General features: G+C 32.2%; 1 protein-coding gene across 8 annotated transcripts in view; it reads right to left on the reverse strand.

Annotated features, from left to right (window-relative positions):
* Positions 1–19,151, reverse strand: part of LOC126771627 (stress-activated protein kinase JNK) — a 112,332-nt gene that overhangs the window by 16,563 nt on the left and 76,618 nt on the right. For 6 of the 8 annotated variants that reach the window (XM_050491619.1, XM_050491616.1, XM_050491617.1 and 3 more), the window contains one exon: positions 12,640–12,699. The exons of the other annotated variants lie outside the window; for them this stretch is intronic. The gene's annotated coding sequence lies outside the window, so the exon portion shown is untranslated. The remainder of the gene's footprint in view (positions 1–12,639; positions 12,700–19,151) is intronic. 8 annotated transcript variants of the gene reach the window in all.

Raw genomic sequence — 19,151 nt, forward strand, 5'->3', positions numbered from 1 at the left:
AAAATAAAATATCGGTCAAGAGTTTCATTGTAAGCAAATATATTAAAAAAAGCGTATTCATATAGCCAATTAAAATAAAAATAAAAACATCTTTTCTGAGTGCATCTCGTTTCGTTTATGTGTCAAGCGTCCGTCGACATGAGCTCAGAGGTAGATAATATTATAGAAATTGTATGAGAGAAATAAAAATATATATTTTTTACTGAAGTAAATATCTGTAGTCATTATAATACGGTAAGTGGAAACTTGTAAAGTATTACCTGAATGCATGAAAATACCGACAACTTTTAACTTGTACAAGTCAAAAGACGCGAAAGCTTAACAAACCACAAACCAACTCACGTTTGCATTTAAAATTTGGTTAGGATTAGGATGGTTTCGCTAGAGTCGCTAAATAATTGCCCGAAGCGACGAGTTTCTCTCCAACTATATGTCAACGTGGTAAGTACTCATGAATTATATATTATTTTGAAACTAGGAATAACTTTAAAGACTTTCATCATAATTATTTCATATTGTTATTTTTATGTTATAGTTAGACGGACGGGTAAATGGGCCACCTGATGTTAAGTGATCACCACCATATAGATATTTGCCATGTAAGATTAACCATTCCTTACATCGCCAATGCGCCACCAAGCTTGGGAACCAAGCTGTTTGTCCCATTTGCCTGTAGTTACACTGGCTCACTCATCCAATACTAAGTATTGCTGTTTAGCTGTAGAATATCTGATGAGTGGGTGGTACATACCCAGACCACGTTATTGTTGTTTTAATTTTGATACAACAAGTATTTTATTATAAAAATATAAAAATACGCATGAAATATTAAAAAATGTGATGGTTTAATCTGGTCTACAATGGAAGTCTAGACGCATCCCCGGGGAGTGATTAGGTGGTATTGCATTTGATGTAGATTTACACTGCAGTACACAGCTGCAGTCAGACAGTAAGTGCGCGCATCTCGGAACAATTCAAACAAGTCATCTATATTTACCTTAATGTACAGTAGCAGCCTGTGAATGTCCCACTGCTGGGCTAAGGCCTCCTCTCCCTTTTTGAGGAGAAGGTTTTTTGGAGCTTATTCCACCACGCTGCTAAAATGCGGGTTGGTTGAATACACATGTGGCAGAATTTCATTGAAATTAGACAAATGCAGGTTTCCTCACGATGTTTTCCTTCACCGTCAAGCACAAGATGAATTATAATCACAAATTAAGCTCATGAAAATTCAGTGGTGCTTGCACGGGTTTGAACCCACGATCATCGGTTAAGATTCACGCGCTCTTACCACTGTGCCATCTCGGCTTAATGTGGCTGAAATTTAATTTGATAATGCGTAATACACCCAAAATATACTTAAAGTGAAATAATTTATCTCACCGCTATTGGCTATCTATTCCTTATGTATTTAAATATTATTAGTTCTATAATAATAATGACATTCAGACTTATAGATCGTTCTAAGATTCAAATTAAAACAATTATAATAATTTTTTCCAGTGAGGACTACAGAATGAATGGTGCTATTTATAATTCACGATGACGTCACCTACCTTTCTGAGTCTTTGAATACAATTTAAAAAGTTTATTGAAGCAGATTTTACCATAAAGAAACAAGTCGGCGAAAAGTTTTACATCTTCAGTTTTATATAAAAGAAAGGAAGCTCTACTAGCGTGCCAGATACATTTAGTTATTGTTAAAGGTAACGTGGTCATTTTAATACTTCCACTAAGCCTGTAGATAGGTATACCAATAATAAGCATTCTAAAAGCCCCATGTAATGTCGATTACAAAGTATAACAAACTACACGAATAGAAAGAAAAGATAACATTTATTATTAGCTAAATGGTGTTCATGATACTATTATAGTACACACACTATATATATATACATATACATGTATATATATATATATGTACCACTGACTGAATGCCTCATCACGATCTCCGAAATTATAGGTCCGATTACCTTGGAATTTAGCATAGTTACTCCTTCTGCGATGTAGACGCTCACTAAGAACGGACTTTACGCAAATGCTATCCAAATTAAACATGACAGGGGTTTGAATTTGACCCGTCGGGACGGGCAACTCGTATATGAATAAATAAAGTCCGGCTTGCATTGCGGTGCCTCTTAAAATGTTATTCTAAGCGAATCTCCGATACGCGCGCCATCGCTATATTTATCGTACATTTATTGTTCTATGGCAGAAATTCCAGGAACCTTCAGGCAAGTAGTTCGGAACCACCACAAAGTTACAACTTAATCGCATGGGACATCCGTATGAGTTCATATACCGTTAATTCGATGTAAGATACAATTTTTATAATGTATGGTACTGAATGAATGATAAATGAAATAATGTAGTTGGTTGTGTAGTTTCAAAAAATAATTATTAATACACATAAAGTAATTTATATAATTATATAAATTAAATGTTGGTTTTTTATTTTGAGATAAAACAGACTACTTGGTGATTGGGCTTTGTGCAAGTGTGGGTAGGTACCATCAAACAGTATAACTTAGTATTGTGTTCGGTTTAAAAGGTCAATGAGCCAGTGTAACTTCAGGCACAATATTACAGGCTTAACATCTACTTCCCAAGCTTGGTGGTGTATTGGTGACGTAAGGTAGGGTTAATAGTAGTTTCATCATTTACTACGGCCCATTCCATATTTTATGTAAAAAAATACTCTTGAAAGTTGGCACATACATATATGTATATATTTATGGAGATGGTTTTTCTACTATGTTGTCACACACCGGTAGATGGCGCTGCATCACATCATCTTCTATAAGATTCGAATGATTGCCGTGATAATTGGTAAGAACTATGCGCAGGTTAAATTTCTAAATGACAGCGACAACGTCTGCGGTGTTTTTCTAGTATCATAATGTAATCATAATGAATCTGTCTGTAAATTTAGTATATTTATTAAAAACCCCTCGGGAAATTAATACTATATGCAATTAAGTGTAAACTAACTTGATTAAGTTCACCCGGTAGCTAGTTATGTGAAAATTAATAATAAATGGTTGCTTTCGACTTTGTCAGACAGAGATGAGAAAAATCGTCGTTGTTTAAAATGTTCGTATGGTTCGTTAGTAATGTTCTCTCTGCTGAGTGGGTCGGTGGATGGAAAACGTGGATCTTAATCGAAGATCGAAAGTTGAAATTCGATCAAGTGATTTTTAATGTGCTTCTAATAGAGATATTTTATTGTGTGTAATGTTGTCGTTAAATATTGTTTATTTTTATGTTCAGTTTCATTGTAGTTTATTGTTAAAAGCATTACACGTTTCACTTCAGTATATGTCACTAAGTATGTGTCATCAAAGTTATTTGTTAAAGGTGGAAATAAAAGCAATATGTAAATATATATTATAATAATTCTCTACCTACATTATTACCTTCGCATCAATCTGCCACGTTCGCACACATATGTGATTTGTATCACACGATTATGAGCACACATTCACACACACCTTGACAATATGTAAACACGTCAATCTTGTGTTGTCAATATTCAAATGCAATATGTAGCGTGTCGTGACGCGTCTTCACAATAATATATATAACGATTTGAAATGCTTGTCGAATTTACCTAACAAATAGACTTAACTCTAATGAATGTTATAGGCTCTATTGTGTCGATTGCATGAATTTTGCCAACATCCTTCCGTTGCGGGACGAGGAAACTGCAAAGGGTTACTTATACTACGGACGTTTTCCGTAACGCGCCTCATCTTCCGGAATAAGTTTTATGTGTATTGGCCTACTAGTTATTTTCAGTTATGCATTTAAAAAAAAAACGTTTCCTCATTTATAAGTACCAGATAGATTTAGCAGAGAATGACGTAAATATAACTAAATACGTGTATATTTGTCTACGTACACGTGTGCGTCAAAATGAACGAATATTTCACATATATTTTGATCCCTAATCGCGATTGCACCCAATAATTCAACGCTGACGTTTATTCTCGAATCGAACCGAATCCCTCAAAATATTATTTTTCATTGCCCTCAGAGCTACGGTCTGAAATAGGATTTTTAGATTCGAACAGAGTCAGCCCCTTACGATTATTTACGACCGGCCTGTCCTATTGATGGGAAAGGGTCTCATGGTTGAATTTGAACAATTTTGGAGTAACTTGAAATTGAGAATCTGTTTTGCCTTATCACTAACTTTTGTTTGTAGCCGACAAAAAGTTTATGAAACAGGCAAATAAGTAGAATATGTTATATACTTTATAAAAGGAGAGCTTTTCAATTCGTCTATAGATACATACATGTATATATATATATATATATATATCTTTTTTCTACATACATTTTTATTGGACATTGTTATTTTTTTATCGGAAGCGTACATTGGCACATTTGTTTAAATAAAAATGATACATTGTTAAACACAGTTAAGTCAAGTAATTAATATAAACCAACAATGTTCATAAAAATATTTAATGTTTATAAAAGAAAAAAAATTGCCGTTATGGCCTAGTGGTTATAGCATGTGAATCCTAACCGGAAATTGTACATACAAATCCGAGTAAGCACTGGTGCATTTTGACGTGCTTAGTTTGTGTTTGTAATTCATGTCGGTGAAGGAGAACGTCGGGAGGATGAGACAATTCTGATACATGTGTATTCGGCGGAATAGGTTCTAAGCTTTTCTATAGGAGGAACCTTTAGCCCAGCAGTACGACATATACAGGCTATTACTTTAATTTTTTCTTGTCAAGTTTTCAGTAGTATATAATATTTTTAAATGAATATATTTTCGACATACCTACCCAACAACCAAGTTTAATCTGAAAGTTATCATTTTCAGACAAAACTTTCTGAATGATATTCTCGTTGGCATAAATTTATATAGCTCTAACATATTATATTGTTAGCTTTAAAGGTTAAACTAGAAGCTCAGTTTCAAAGCAGCTGTCATAAAACTTTGTCTTCCGATTTCTGCATTTTAGTAATAAAGGGGATTTTTGTATTGGCAATATTAGCTTAAGTGAAGTCTAATGTAGTCTATGTATGTTTTAAGATATTTTTTTTTATTAAAAATAGGAACACTGGCAAATGGGACAACTAATGGAAAAGATAACAGTTTTCGAAGGTTGGCGTCTTCTGCTTAATTGTAATTTTTGTGGAGTATACACTAGTTAAGGATGAGAAGCGAACTTTCTTTTTAGGTTTTCGCTTAAAAATGCATTTACGCGTTTCCCCCACATATGGTGGGACTCGCCGGCTCTGAAGGCGCCGGAATACCTATTAAAAAACCAGCGGTACCCTCACCGTCTCTCGGGGGGCGTCACGGGATTGCTTGCGCGACGGTTGGCACGCGTATGCGAGCCTCCAATCCTAGTTGAGTTCCCGGGATATAAAGAACCCAACTAGCCCTGGCGACGCTTACGGGGGAGAAGATGCGCATAACGCCACCACCAATGAGAAGCGAACTATCTAACTTACTTGATTAAAGTTTTTGTGTATGTGTTTTTTTTTTGTGGACCTTTTTTTTAAGTTGACCTGGTAAGTGGGGCTACGATTGAACATACATATAATACGTATTTCACCCTTAAGAAGTTGGAACGGCCAGTTTGTCTTTATATATATAAATGTAAATTATTGTTTATTGTTTGAATTCTACGCGTTTCTAAGCAGAGTAAAGTAAGTGAAGTGAGTGAAACAATTAAAGTTATTGTTGGCACGTGCGCGTGGGTTTCCGGCATTGTAACATCAATGTACAAAGGCGTGGGTAACGGGTAAGTTGAGATTTAACGTCTTTTGGGTAGTAGCAAGTAAAGACATACAAATATGTCCATAGTTATATTACATTACTAAGACGGTATCGATTTTATAATATAAGAATTCGATACTGTTCTTTTTTTATTATATTTTATTCGTTACGAGACGAGCGAGCTTACCACCATTTAAATTTCCTTCATTATTTGTTTAAAAATATGAATAAAACTGTACAACCTACCAACCTCGATTCAGTAGTGCAAACGTTTCGAAGCGTTCAAATAGTATGTTACAAAAATAAACTTGTTCTAAGAATACCAAGATGATCGTGTAGGCAGGCCAATTACTTATCTAAGTTTCCCCTAGGGCGAGGCGTCGGCGGAATCTCTATACACTGAATCAATACAAATGAGTATGCCTATTTGGCTCTTAAGGGCGATAAATTATTTGTAATTAACATTAATCATAACTGTAAGAGAACAACGTGCGAATCATTTTATCATTTATAATTAAAAACACAAAAAATATATATATAAATAATATGCGCGTTAGCAACGGAAAACCGATACTAAGCCGACGGATACATTTTAAATTTAGTTTCATTATATATTAGAAATCACGCATCGGTTTTAAGCATTAATAAGTGGCGGAGAGAGTACATAACTCGATACTAATTATAATACTTATTTAAATTCAAAATAAACTTACTTAATAGGTTACGTACGACCTGTCTTCGTGGAGGTTGAGATGGCCGAGTGGTTAGAACTTGAATCTTAACCAAAGATACCACATTCTAATGTCATGTGCTTAATTTGTGTTGATTATTTATTTATGTTATTCTCGGCGGTGAAGTAAAACGCCGTCAGGAAACCAGGTTGTTCAATACACATGTGTCATATTTTCAAACGACACAAACACGGTTTGCATTAGAGCAGCTTGGGCAACCAAACCTTCTTATAAAAATGAGAGGAAAAGGAGTCCTAGTCAAGCAGTGCAATCAGTTTTTTAATTTATTTCTTACAATCTTTTTCAAAGTAACCTTATTGTAAAACTTGTTTATTGCTATTGTTTGTGGTATGAAACCAACATAAAATATATATACTAGATACTAAATAAATATACAAGTACCAGAAGTGCAGAGAAGCTGAGAGATAGAATCATTTATTCGCGTCCCGCCGGCTATCATCGCGCGTTACGCGCGGGGCGATCTTTGAATACTAATTTTGCAATCGATACGCTTAGCTTGTCGACTCGATCGTCTATTTACTTTATTATATTAGGTGTCGATTTTTCAGTCAACTGTAATCGGAACACTAAAGTAGACGTTTTGACAATTTTCCGATCAAAATCTCAAACTATTGTAACTCGTAGAGTATTGTAACTCGTAGAGTAACTCGTATTGTAACTCGTAGAGTATTCATCAACAAAAGATGACTGTACTTTCCACTTTTCTAATACTTTTATTTTACAAATAATTTTTTTATATAATAATCTCGTGTGTGGTACTTTATGATACTTACGTTCAGACTTAATTGGCGACATTAAAATCACTGAGCGTCCTTGAACCCCTAAATAATTATTAAGTTTTAAATCATATCATAGTAAAACCAATGCAACTTTATCGAAAAAAGTCAAAACTATTCAATATAGAAACATTACATTGATTGTCAAAAAATCCACAGCTTGTACATATATTATTTATCTCTACTGAATATTTAAACTTATGTGCTTTAATCTTGATATGTAATTAAAATATTCATCACGGAATTATTTTAAATATAATTAAAACACAGTTGACGCGTTACGTTACGTACGCGATACCTCAATAACGAATACGATTTTTAACTAGATACTAAATTAATGAAAATAGAATTACACAATTATATTAAAAAAATGTTATATCAGAAAATACATGGTAGTAATAAAAATAAAACCATAGTAAGTATATATATAATAGAAATAAGTATTTATTATAGAGATAAAATTCGAATAAGCTCTACGATCTAATTAATATACTTGTAGCTTGGACGTTAAATAAAACTGAAATAATTTGATACATCACTACGAAACGGCGAGCGCTTTAATGATGTAATCGATACCACTCGCTACATAAATACATACATGCATATAGCGACGGATATTAAGTGTACGCTACCGGTGATAAGGCTGGATATCCACAACACGTATCGCACCTTTTAAACCACAAATCAGTTATGCACTTATGGTTATTTATTTATATGGGAAACAAAATAATTATCTAATACATAATATTCAATCAAGTTCTATTCAAAAAATTTTTTTTAAATTAATTATTTTGCCTTTTAAATTAATCTATTATATAACTATGTATTAAAACGTAAAAACTATGTATACTAATTTATATACTTTGTTTCTTGTATTGAAAATGTATGGTTGTTATCTCTACTTCCTGTAGAGTCTATATCTATACTAATGGGCTAATTGGTAGTGATCACCTGTGCCCAATTATTAAAAAAAAACCACAGCGTTTAAAGGCTTGTCTTCGATTATATTAAAGACGGTCCTTCCCTATTCCACCCATCAATTTGTACATAAATCTTTCGTGGGGAGAGAACAAAACGTTCTAACTAGCGACGAGCTGAACGAAAACCGTGAGTAAACAATAGGGCTGGTGTGTTTAAATGGTGTTTAGGGTGCGGTTGCCAGCCAATATTCTTTTCAAGCATAAACGAGGGTATTTTTGGATTTAACTTTGAACTTCTGGTATGTAGTTTGCGGGCGATTGGTTTCGCGTTTCATTACAATATGACGGGTAATTTAAAACTATGTAATTTTGGATTTTCTATTTTAAAATTATTTAAGATATTTGTGTGATACTAAAATAATATATAAAAACAAATAAATATACAAAATACTTCATTTTATGCACAACATTTGTGTTGGAGAGTAATATGGACTTTTTCTTATACCGGATTCTATTACAAAATACATTTAATTTTTACTGCATATAGAAATGCCGAACAATTAACATTAAAACTATGAAAATCGCTACATTAAAAGTTTTCTCTAGAGATAAAATAATATTTACATATTCTAATTCCACTCGAATAACCACGCGCTGCAGTTCTTAGAAAATTATTCCAAAGGAAATATAATTTTTCAGCAAACATATCTACAGCTACGTTCGAAAACCCTTGGGAACTATCACACGATACTCCAGCGCTTAAATACTGATTACTTTCTTTTCCGAGAACATGTGAACGTTTTGTTTTCACTTTTGCTTGAATCCAAGGAGACCTCCTTAGATTCCAGGATTAGTTGATGCTAGTATTAATGCATGTGAATGTAATAAATCTAAACATAAGTAAATGCTCGGATATTTCCATTTTAGCTGAGCAAAGGCCTATTCATCTGTTAATATGTAATAATATTAAAGTATAAATCCAAATAATTATTACAGTATAAATAATAACCCTTTAAAATCTAAGTTATAAACTGTATTATAGAAGTAATTTATTAGAAATATGTGGTTTCCTATTAGGAAACTAACTAGGAAACCATTTGATAGTAGAATTTCTCACAATATTCTGTCATAACCATGACGATCTATGAACATATACTAAGCATATGACTCAGTTATTTTTGCCTGTATTATATTGAACCTGTGATCTTTGGCTATGATACATACATATTTCCGCCGGCTTGAATTCCTTATAAATTATAAATCTAAGCTTACTAAAAATTGTTGTATTTTATAATTACTATTAAAATTTGATGGCTAAGGCCTTAAGATATTCTTCGGCAGATACTACGTCTAAAGGAATAAAGATAGATAAGAATCAAAGAAGCAACCAGCCAGAGGGTTTGATAAATCGCTCCACCGCTCACGAACATCCGATCGCATATTTTGATGCGTCTATTTTTGTCACGGAGGAAAATTATTCCAAAAAAATATCACGATGGCCGTCGGTCCTAAGTAAAGCTTTATTTTATTTTTGATTGATCCGTTTTTTATACTTGACTTGTGAGCAAGCTTATATAAATATATAAAAAATATTTTCATTTCAATGTATCGACTAACAGTATAATATTACAAACTGAATTTACATTCCATTCAGAGGCTTTAATTACGAGCTTTCATTTACCTGTTTGTACGTGAGAAAATCTTGCAAGTAAATTTTCAACTACATCCGCAATCGATTTGGTTGAAATCTACCAAATCGACTAAAAAACCTAATCACTTTTTATCGGCACGAAAAAAAACCCCGGGTTTGAACTTTGAGATTAGCGGCTTTATAAGTGAGCCACTAAGACTGTCATATACCTACGAGCAAGTATATACGAATATACGAACAATGTACATAGTGAGGTTAGAATATTATAGAACCGAAACATTGTTATGTTAAATTTTGACATTAGGAATCCTTTATGTAAAACCACACATACACGACGGTGCATGTCCAGTGGTCGAACATAAATGATCATACATATTGTAGATGCCGCGCGCCGGTCACAATGACGGCAGTGGGTTATACTTCATATATTTTAATACAGAGTTAAACTAAAATATGTACATAGTTTGTTCGTGCGATGTTGACTTAACAGCTTTTTTCTCTTATAGGATGAATATTTATGAGTTTACAGGGAAAGTGTAGAAATAAATGAAATGAAGGAGATAGAAACTATTACTGCGAGAAGCTGCAACTGGGACTCTACGTATACCGTAGCGCTGCTACGAATGTCTACGAACTACGTGCGGTATTTCTTAGAAATCGTATTAATTATATAATATATATATATGTGTATATTCGAGACGACAGTTAATATAACAACGAAATGTCGATGTAGTCGAATTTCTAGCCCACATTACCGATCGCGTTCCCCGATCTTATTCCGGCCTGGGAACTTATTATAATAAACTGAGTAATCTTATCGACTTGCTTCTGTTTTTTCCGAATAAACAAGCAACCAGACGGTAAGACATTTTGATATTTGATCTAAGATGTATCCATTACTTCTCTTGTGTCTGTGCAAGCAAGTTATTCTTGTTTAGCAGTAGAATAACGGGACTTTGTGCAGGTAGTCTGTGGATAAAACTTGAACAAAATTCAACTATCATCGTCACCACATATTATTTATACGAGTGTACCTCGGTGATGAACAATCGAGTCGAGAGTTTCATATAATATGATATTATTGTTACGTAGGCAAACGCACGAAATATTCCAGGGCTTTGTGACGTAACCTTCTACCTTTTTTATATATAAATAATTCGTCCTATACATACAAACGAACGCTTTGACCTTTTCAAGAACACGTTTGTATACGGTATGAAATGAGACATTCACTCCGTTGCGAGGCTTATTCTGAATTAGACATGTTCTCTCTTGTCCTCCGGCCTCTAGAAATAGCAAACACCGTTGAATGACACTAATTATGTATTTTTTCTTAACAGTACAGTATAAGCCTGTGAATGTCCCACTGCTGGGATAAGGCCTCCTCTACCTTTTGAGGAGAAGGTTTGGAGCTTATTCCACCACGCTGCTCCAATGCGGGTTGGTAGAATTCACATGTGGCATAATTTCACAGAAATTAGACACATGCAGGTTTCCTCACTGTGTTTTCCTTCACCATCAAGGACGAGATGAATTATAATCACAAATTAAGCACATGAAAATTCAGTGGTGCTTGTTCGGGTGAACCCACGATCGTCGGTTAAGATTCACGCGTTCTAACCACTAGGCCATATCGGCTTTTCTTAACATTGAGAAATAATTTTTAACTTTTATCACGTAAATAATAATATTTAGTGGGTGTTGTGAGGTTTTTTTATTAAGATTTTTATTGTATCTGAAGCTTCCGATAGTATGTAAAGCCGTTCATGCACCTGATATATTTACGAACACGCCGGATTATGTCTTGTCACTCACTTTTATACATTTTTTTTCCTAGGTAGCTAGTTCATCTTCGATATAATTGGCCGCGGCGGCAACAATACAATTTACTACAATGGATAGACATAGTTTTTCGTTGTTTTTTTTTAATGTACAGGCTAGCGCTTGACTGTTATCACACCTAATGGAAAGTGAAGATACAGTCTAAGATGGAGCGCGCTTGCCTAGAAGAAATATATAGTATAATAGTTTTTCGTCAATGTAGAGTTTAGAACAAAGTTTTAGCATAGGCGGGTTGACACTCAATAAAATAAAATATGGTTCCGAATTTACTATTTGAATCTTGTATGTATGTTGTATTGCTCTATCAAAGTATACCTCTTGCTTAGGCATAAGGGTAAGCATCGGAATTTTTGTCATATGTATTATACATATAACTGAATTGCCATAATCGTGTCCTTCTGTTAAATTAAAGAAGAACCCTCATCTAACCGAAGAACACTTACGGTATTAATGTGTACTTGTTTTTTGTATATTAATTAATTTTCAATGTATCTTTCTATTTATATGAGAAACAAATAAAAAATAATAACTTAATTGAATACTAAAATATAAAATTTGTAAAAAATCTCTTTCAGAAACCATAGTTTTTTTTCACTATGAAAGTGAAAAAAGTAAACAAAATATAAAAGGAAAAGTAATTTTAATGTTCCCGACGGTCGGAATGATTTTAATTAATGACGTCGTACAAAGGTTTTATTTTTATCGGAATCCTTTATATATATTACACTCAAAAAGTTGACTTAATCCAGGTGAAAAATATAACGTGACTGACGTGACGTGAACGCAATGAAGGCAATACAAATATTAATATCAAACGCCATTTTTCGTCATGTAAATGAACAAGATAATGCGAACATTCAAAGACATCTATTACCATAGAAAAAACATTAAAAAAAAAACACATAAATCCTCCGATGTCCGAGAAAGAAATCAAATATAATTTACGACTCACCATAAATTAAACGCATCCATTTTGCGACATGAAATCTCGTTTACAATGGGAGCGCGACATCTGTAACAATAAATGGTACTTTGAATATAAGTCTTGTTGAAATTGTCGGTTCTATAATACCATAAACAACGTGTCTTGTGTAGTGATGATGACTCCGTAGTCAGTACAAGATCTGAACCGAAGGACAAGAGTTCAAATCCGGGCTAGTGCTTTTATAATGTATTTTGCATTAAGTGTTGCAGGATAACATTTTGAGGTAATTTGAATGCGTCAGAACAAATTCTGTCATACGTTTATTAACCAATCCCCACCAGAGCAGCGTGGAATAGGTTACAACTGATCTCCTTAATACGAGAGGTCTTTGTCCAGTGGTGTGGTGATATCTTACGGTAATAAATAACGTAATTTTAAACCTGCTGCTGTTGTAAGTACATATAAATGTTATTGTAAGTGATCGTTATATAAAGCAAACCTCTCTATTGTAAGTGACCGATGTATTATCTTTAGGTAACTTCTTCTTCCTTCTTTATTATCTTAGGAAAACGAACTCTGCATATTACCAATGTGAAGCGAGTTGTAAGGCTTCAGTTATTATATCATTTATTTGTCTAACTCTCAATTGTATTTATCAACAAAATATTTAAAAAAAAGCTAGAAAAAATTGAAACTTGTTAACTTTAGACGTGAAATAATTTTATTATTATTATCAATTTAAGGTAAGGCCGACTTGTGTGCCGCTCGCGTAGACACTTTACGCCCTTGTAGTTGCGTGTCGCGTCTGCTAGTATAAGTTTATATATATTATTATTATAATAATAAGCATATATATGATAAAATAAACTCCGCTGTTATTTAATTTACTCCGTATTCATTTTTTTTCTTTGATTATAATTTATTTTAAAAACTATCAATATCGATGTTCTACATATACCTAATAAAAGATAGATGAGCTTTGATTTAATGCTCTCAAGTGTAATTAGTTACACAAATGTTTGATAAGGTGTAATAATCAATTTTGGAGATTAACGAGCTAATTGTTTATCATGCTTGTGATCAAGTATTAATGATAACCGTTAATAATAATAATATACTGGGGCATTATTCACGCACGGCCGTCTGATTCCAAACTAAGCAGAGATTGTGCCAGACAAGTGATACCACATACTTATATAATACTATATTACACCCAGACTCAGGACAAACAAACATGGTCATGCACACAAATGTCTGTCCTGGGTAAGAATCATCCTTTGGCGTGAAAGGCCCGTTGAAGCTAATAGGCGGCTTATTTAATGATATAGCGATATGTTACTTATCGTAAATAATTATATTGTTCACACGCTCACAATGAAATCAATCAAAATATTTTTTATTCAAATAGTATGTCTATTACTTATCTTACAAGTATTCTTATATCTTTACAAGTACTATTGAATCTTCAAGCGCTACAATCATAAGTATTTCAGTGTGCCTAGTGTGAGTTTTATTTATTTATTCAGTAGTGTTGACGGTATCTTTGATTTGTATACAATGAAAACAGCGCCGTCTAGCGACAGTAATCGGAATTCCATTCAAATCGCAGGTAAAGGTAACGCTTTCGAATAAGTAAACAAACTTATACTAGGCATGAAGTTGCATGCAATGACAACTTTATTTTTTTTAATATAATTATTCATACATCCGTCTGTTTTAGTAGTATTGATGAATCATTATTCAAGTCAGTTTTAATGGCTGCAATTTAATCATGATCTTAACTTACAACTCTTAACTTTTAGATCTGGTTTATTTTAGCGGATCTGACGCGATCCAAAGTTCTTGTTAAACATTTACAAAACTACGTATAATTATTTATAAAAATAGCTTTTATAAGGAGACGAATTAAAACAAAAAATCTTACATTCACTTTAAACATTAGCGCACGTGAATTTTAACCAAAGATAGCAATAGATAGAGAGATCGAGTTTTCATGTGTTTAAATTGTAGATATGATTCATATCGTGCTCGGCCATGAAAGAAAAGTTTGTCAGGTAACCTGCTTGTCTGGGTTGAAATTCTGCCAATCTGTCTCCATAAGAGGACTCAATATAATATATAACATTTATTATTCACTTAATGTAATAATATTATAATTTAAATATAACATCAATTCTTCCTGGGTGTGTAGTGGCAATACCCATCCGTGTACGTTCATACACGATGTTTATCCGTTCGGAATAATTTCTGGCTCGTGGACCTTTGGGCTGGCAGGATGCTCGATTAGAGGTTATCGGATGTCGATATTGTGAATATATCCGTGCAATTTAATCTTTTTATCAAAGAACGTACTGTTTTTTTTTATTTCATTATGTTTGTTCATAAAATTATTTTTCTACTAAAAATTATTTTCGTGTTCAGTACTTTTGAAATTTTCATGTAAAAAATTACACATTATATATTATATATATATAATTACACAATATAGTATATTTTTAATTTACAATGTTAAGGAAATACAGAATTTATTGTCACAGAAACGTATTGACGTTGGCGAAAATTGACAATTTTTCTTTTATAGAATGCTACATCATTAAGCGTATTCTATACCGTAATAGTCTGTGAATGTCCCACTGAAGGCCTCCTCTCCTCTTTTTGAGGAGAATGTTTGGAGCTTATTACGGCACGCAGCTCCAATGCGGATTGGTGGAATACATATGTGACAGAATTTCAGTGGAATTAGACAAAGCGAATTATTCTATAGTGATAAAAATTTTACTTGTGGAATTAGAAATATACATCTTTCTAGTACAATGAAATAAGTTGCGAGCTTGTTTAAAACGTTCAAACGTCAAATCTTTACAATTATCATTTGTTTAAAACTGCCGGTAATGTGTAGAAGCTTCTGCGACTTTACCAACCACTGCAAACCCTCTCGCTTATCAATAGATTTTCCGCAACTTCAGGCTAAAACAGACTAAATAGAACCTTATCGGCTCAATAAAATATTGTTCGAACTGGGTCGATAATATAACAATCAGTTTAAAACGTATTTAGTATTAATTAAATCTCTGAAATTTGATGTAAAATGAACAATCGAAATCGACAGCGCATCAAATTAGTTTCGTGGTTTTTGTGTAAAACATTCCTAAACGTAATCAAGCACATACTTGTATAGGCTATATACTTGAATAATCGTGTACCGGAAATGTAATATTAATTAAATATGTATTTGTGATGTGCAAAGGACTTGTAGTTATCAAATATATATTTAAATATATATACATAATATATATTTAAATATATATACATAATATATTTTCAAAATAGATACTTACTAAACTTAACGATAAACAAAATTCGATTAACCAAAATCCGAATACTAATTTAGAAATCTCGACCCCTAAACTTTCTCTGAAACAAAATCTTTGTTACACTTATAATGATACCTAGCTGTTCGTCCCAATTACATTTATTCCGAGATTCATTTGGTTTTTTTTTATATAACATAGCCGGTTCTCATATCGCCAATGCGCCAAGCTTGGGAACTAAGATGTTATGTCCCTTTGTTTTTTAATCCGTGTCTATTATGTGAGCATGTGTAATGCTAATACAATTAGAGTAATTTGAACATTTTACAAAAATCTTTGATTCTAGAAAGTATATTGTAACTCTTCCATAAATTACATAGATACTAATTATAATATATATATATATATATTATGCACGAGAATCAAAAAAATACAAACTATACGCTTTTTCAATTTAATCGAGACCGCCCACCAAATACTAAATCACCTCGAGTCCTTTAAACACATTTTAAAATCACAAAAACTGATGTTTAAAAATGAAAAAAATATATAATACCAATTATGTAATATAATACGAAAATGTATTCATTCTAAATAAAAGACAAACAAAATAACATTGAGCATGAAGCTTCAATAGCGCATTCGATTACGGGTTAGCGATGTAAAAGTTGCAGGTTCGATTCTGGTCCCTTGGGCTATTCGGTCCCACTCCTACTACAAGCTTTATTGGAGGTTTAAATAGTAATAATATTAGTGTTTCCTTAAAAAACGGACGTTGCTAATATTCTTTAAAAAATATATAAAGAATTCTATTTGTACGAAATTATGAAACAAGTCATTGTGGTAATTAAAATAAAACTTAAACCAGATAATCGTGGAAGGAGATTACAAGTGAAGCATGTGATAATCGTTCATTGAACTGTTACATGTCTTTGAAGTTGAATTCACTCTTTAAGGTTTTCGTTCGGCAATTTACGCTACCGGGATTAATGACCCTTGCTTGTAACACACACAAACACACACACACAGCGGTATCAATGAATTTATTATTTTCAATTATGTTGTATGCGGTCATGGTTTGTACTTACTAATATTACGAAAACACTATGTCTTTAAACATGTTTTCATATTATTAATAAATAAAAAACATGTATATCATGTAGACAGTTTCCTGTAGATATTCTTGAATAGTTACGCTTACCAGGTGGACGAATATTTATTAAAAATGTGTGTTCCTTACACATATTTTTTTAAATTTAAATAATATAATGTACAATGTACATAAGTTAAGTATATAAATAAATAAAAACAAAATATGTTTGAAAAAAAAAAACGAATTTTTTAATAATAGTTTTTATATTTATCTAATATGTTATAAAATTATATATTAAATCATATATATGTATATAAAATTGGAGGATTTGTATCGTTGATTTATTTAATCTCAGGATTATCAAGTCCTATATAATTTTGTTTTTCGGATAGATAGTTTGTTTATAACGAGCTTAAAGAGCGAAGAAGTAACCAAAAATGTGATTCAATAAGCCAACCAGTATGAAATGGACATATATGAGCGAATAATTAGCATACTTATAAAATTTAATTAGTGGAAAACAGTTTTTGTGTTTTAAGGGTGAGTGAGCCAGTGTAATCACAGGCACAAGGGACATCATATCTTAGTTCCCAAGGTTGGTGGCGTATTGGTGATGTAACCGATGGTTAATATTTCTTACAATACCAATGTCTGTGGGCGTTGGTGACCAATTACCATCAGGTGGCCCATATGTTCGTCCGCCTTCCTATTTTATAAAAAAAGTAATTAACGAGTTTATTGCCGGTTCTTCTTGGTAAATTTCTGAAGAGGTTAAAGTTAATTAATTATTTTGTAAAATTAAATGACTATCCGAAAGTGATTTCGAGAGCCTTGTATAAAGTATATTATTTTGATTTCAATGAACTTAAGAGAAATTGATGAGCATAAAATAATTGTCAACGGATTAAATTTTTTTTGTGGACAATCCTTTAACATTTAATATCAGTAATTTACTATTTATTATTTGATTTCGATTTTATAAGAGTATTTTTCGATGCAATATCAAAACGTCTTTACACTGTGATGTGAAAATTGTCACAAATCCTATAAAACAACGTCGCTTAGAGCTCTCGTAAAATCTCATAATACTCGTTATGTTAATTTATTTCGAGAGCTGAAAAAATAAAATCTCTTTCGTCTCGCTGATTCTATTTTTATTTGTCAAATAAAGCGGGAAACTAGACTCTTATTTATACCGAGTCATTCGACATTTCCACTTTTATTCAAATCATATTTTTAATGAAAATATAATTTACATAATAATATTCAATTTATGAGAATAATAAATAATTAGTATACTTAAGTGTTTGATCTTTGAATAAGTTTATAAATAGTATTAAAGTACTTAGACGTTAAGTAATTAATAAATAGAAGTCCTTTGTAAATTCTAGTTCTGGCCAAAGTCTTTTTATATAATGACGGATTTATTAGTTCATTTACAAGGTGCCGGTCCATACTTCGAGGTAGCAGGGAGATTTAAATACGTAAGCACTTACTTAAATAAATATTTAATACCGAAATATTTTTAACCATTTGATAAGTCATGAACAAAAAAAAATTCATTAAAAAATTTAATATGCTGTATGCTGAAAATTTGTTTTAAAGACATTTATTTCTCATAAAGAACATACTGTTCACTTATACAGAAATTAAAATACAAAATTTATAGTTTACACAGAAGAATGCTTTATAAAATTAAATCTTTTATTTCTTTCAAACTACATTATTATCGAAGTATTTTTCTAAAAAATTTAAACTCATCATACTTATATAACTTAGATTGGTATTTTATTCAATAAAATAATTTGCTACACCATACAATATTAGCAATGTGTATCTTTAGCTTGTTTTAAATTATGTAATATTCTTACAGCTTTTAATCGCATCAGGTGTATGGAAGGCGTATGGCAGGCATATGGGAGTGCACCCTCACACAATATTATTTTATTTCCATGGGTTTATAGGTTCGTGATTGCCAATTTTTAATAATTAAATAATCAACATTGAAGGAACATGTTGTTCGATGTGTCTAAATGTTTTTATTTCAAAGCGAAATAAAAAATATGATGAATCAGTTTGCACTCATCAAGCAATACAATTTAAAAAAACATTTCTATCTACGTTCATATTCAATA

The sequence above is a fragment of the Nymphalis io genome, chromosome 11, assembly GCF_905147045.1.
Source record: "Nymphalis io chromosome 11, ilAglIoxx1.1, whole genome shotgun sequence".
Taxonomy (NCBI): domain Eukaryota; kingdom Metazoa; phylum Arthropoda; class Insecta; order Lepidoptera; family Nymphalidae; genus Nymphalis; species Nymphalis io.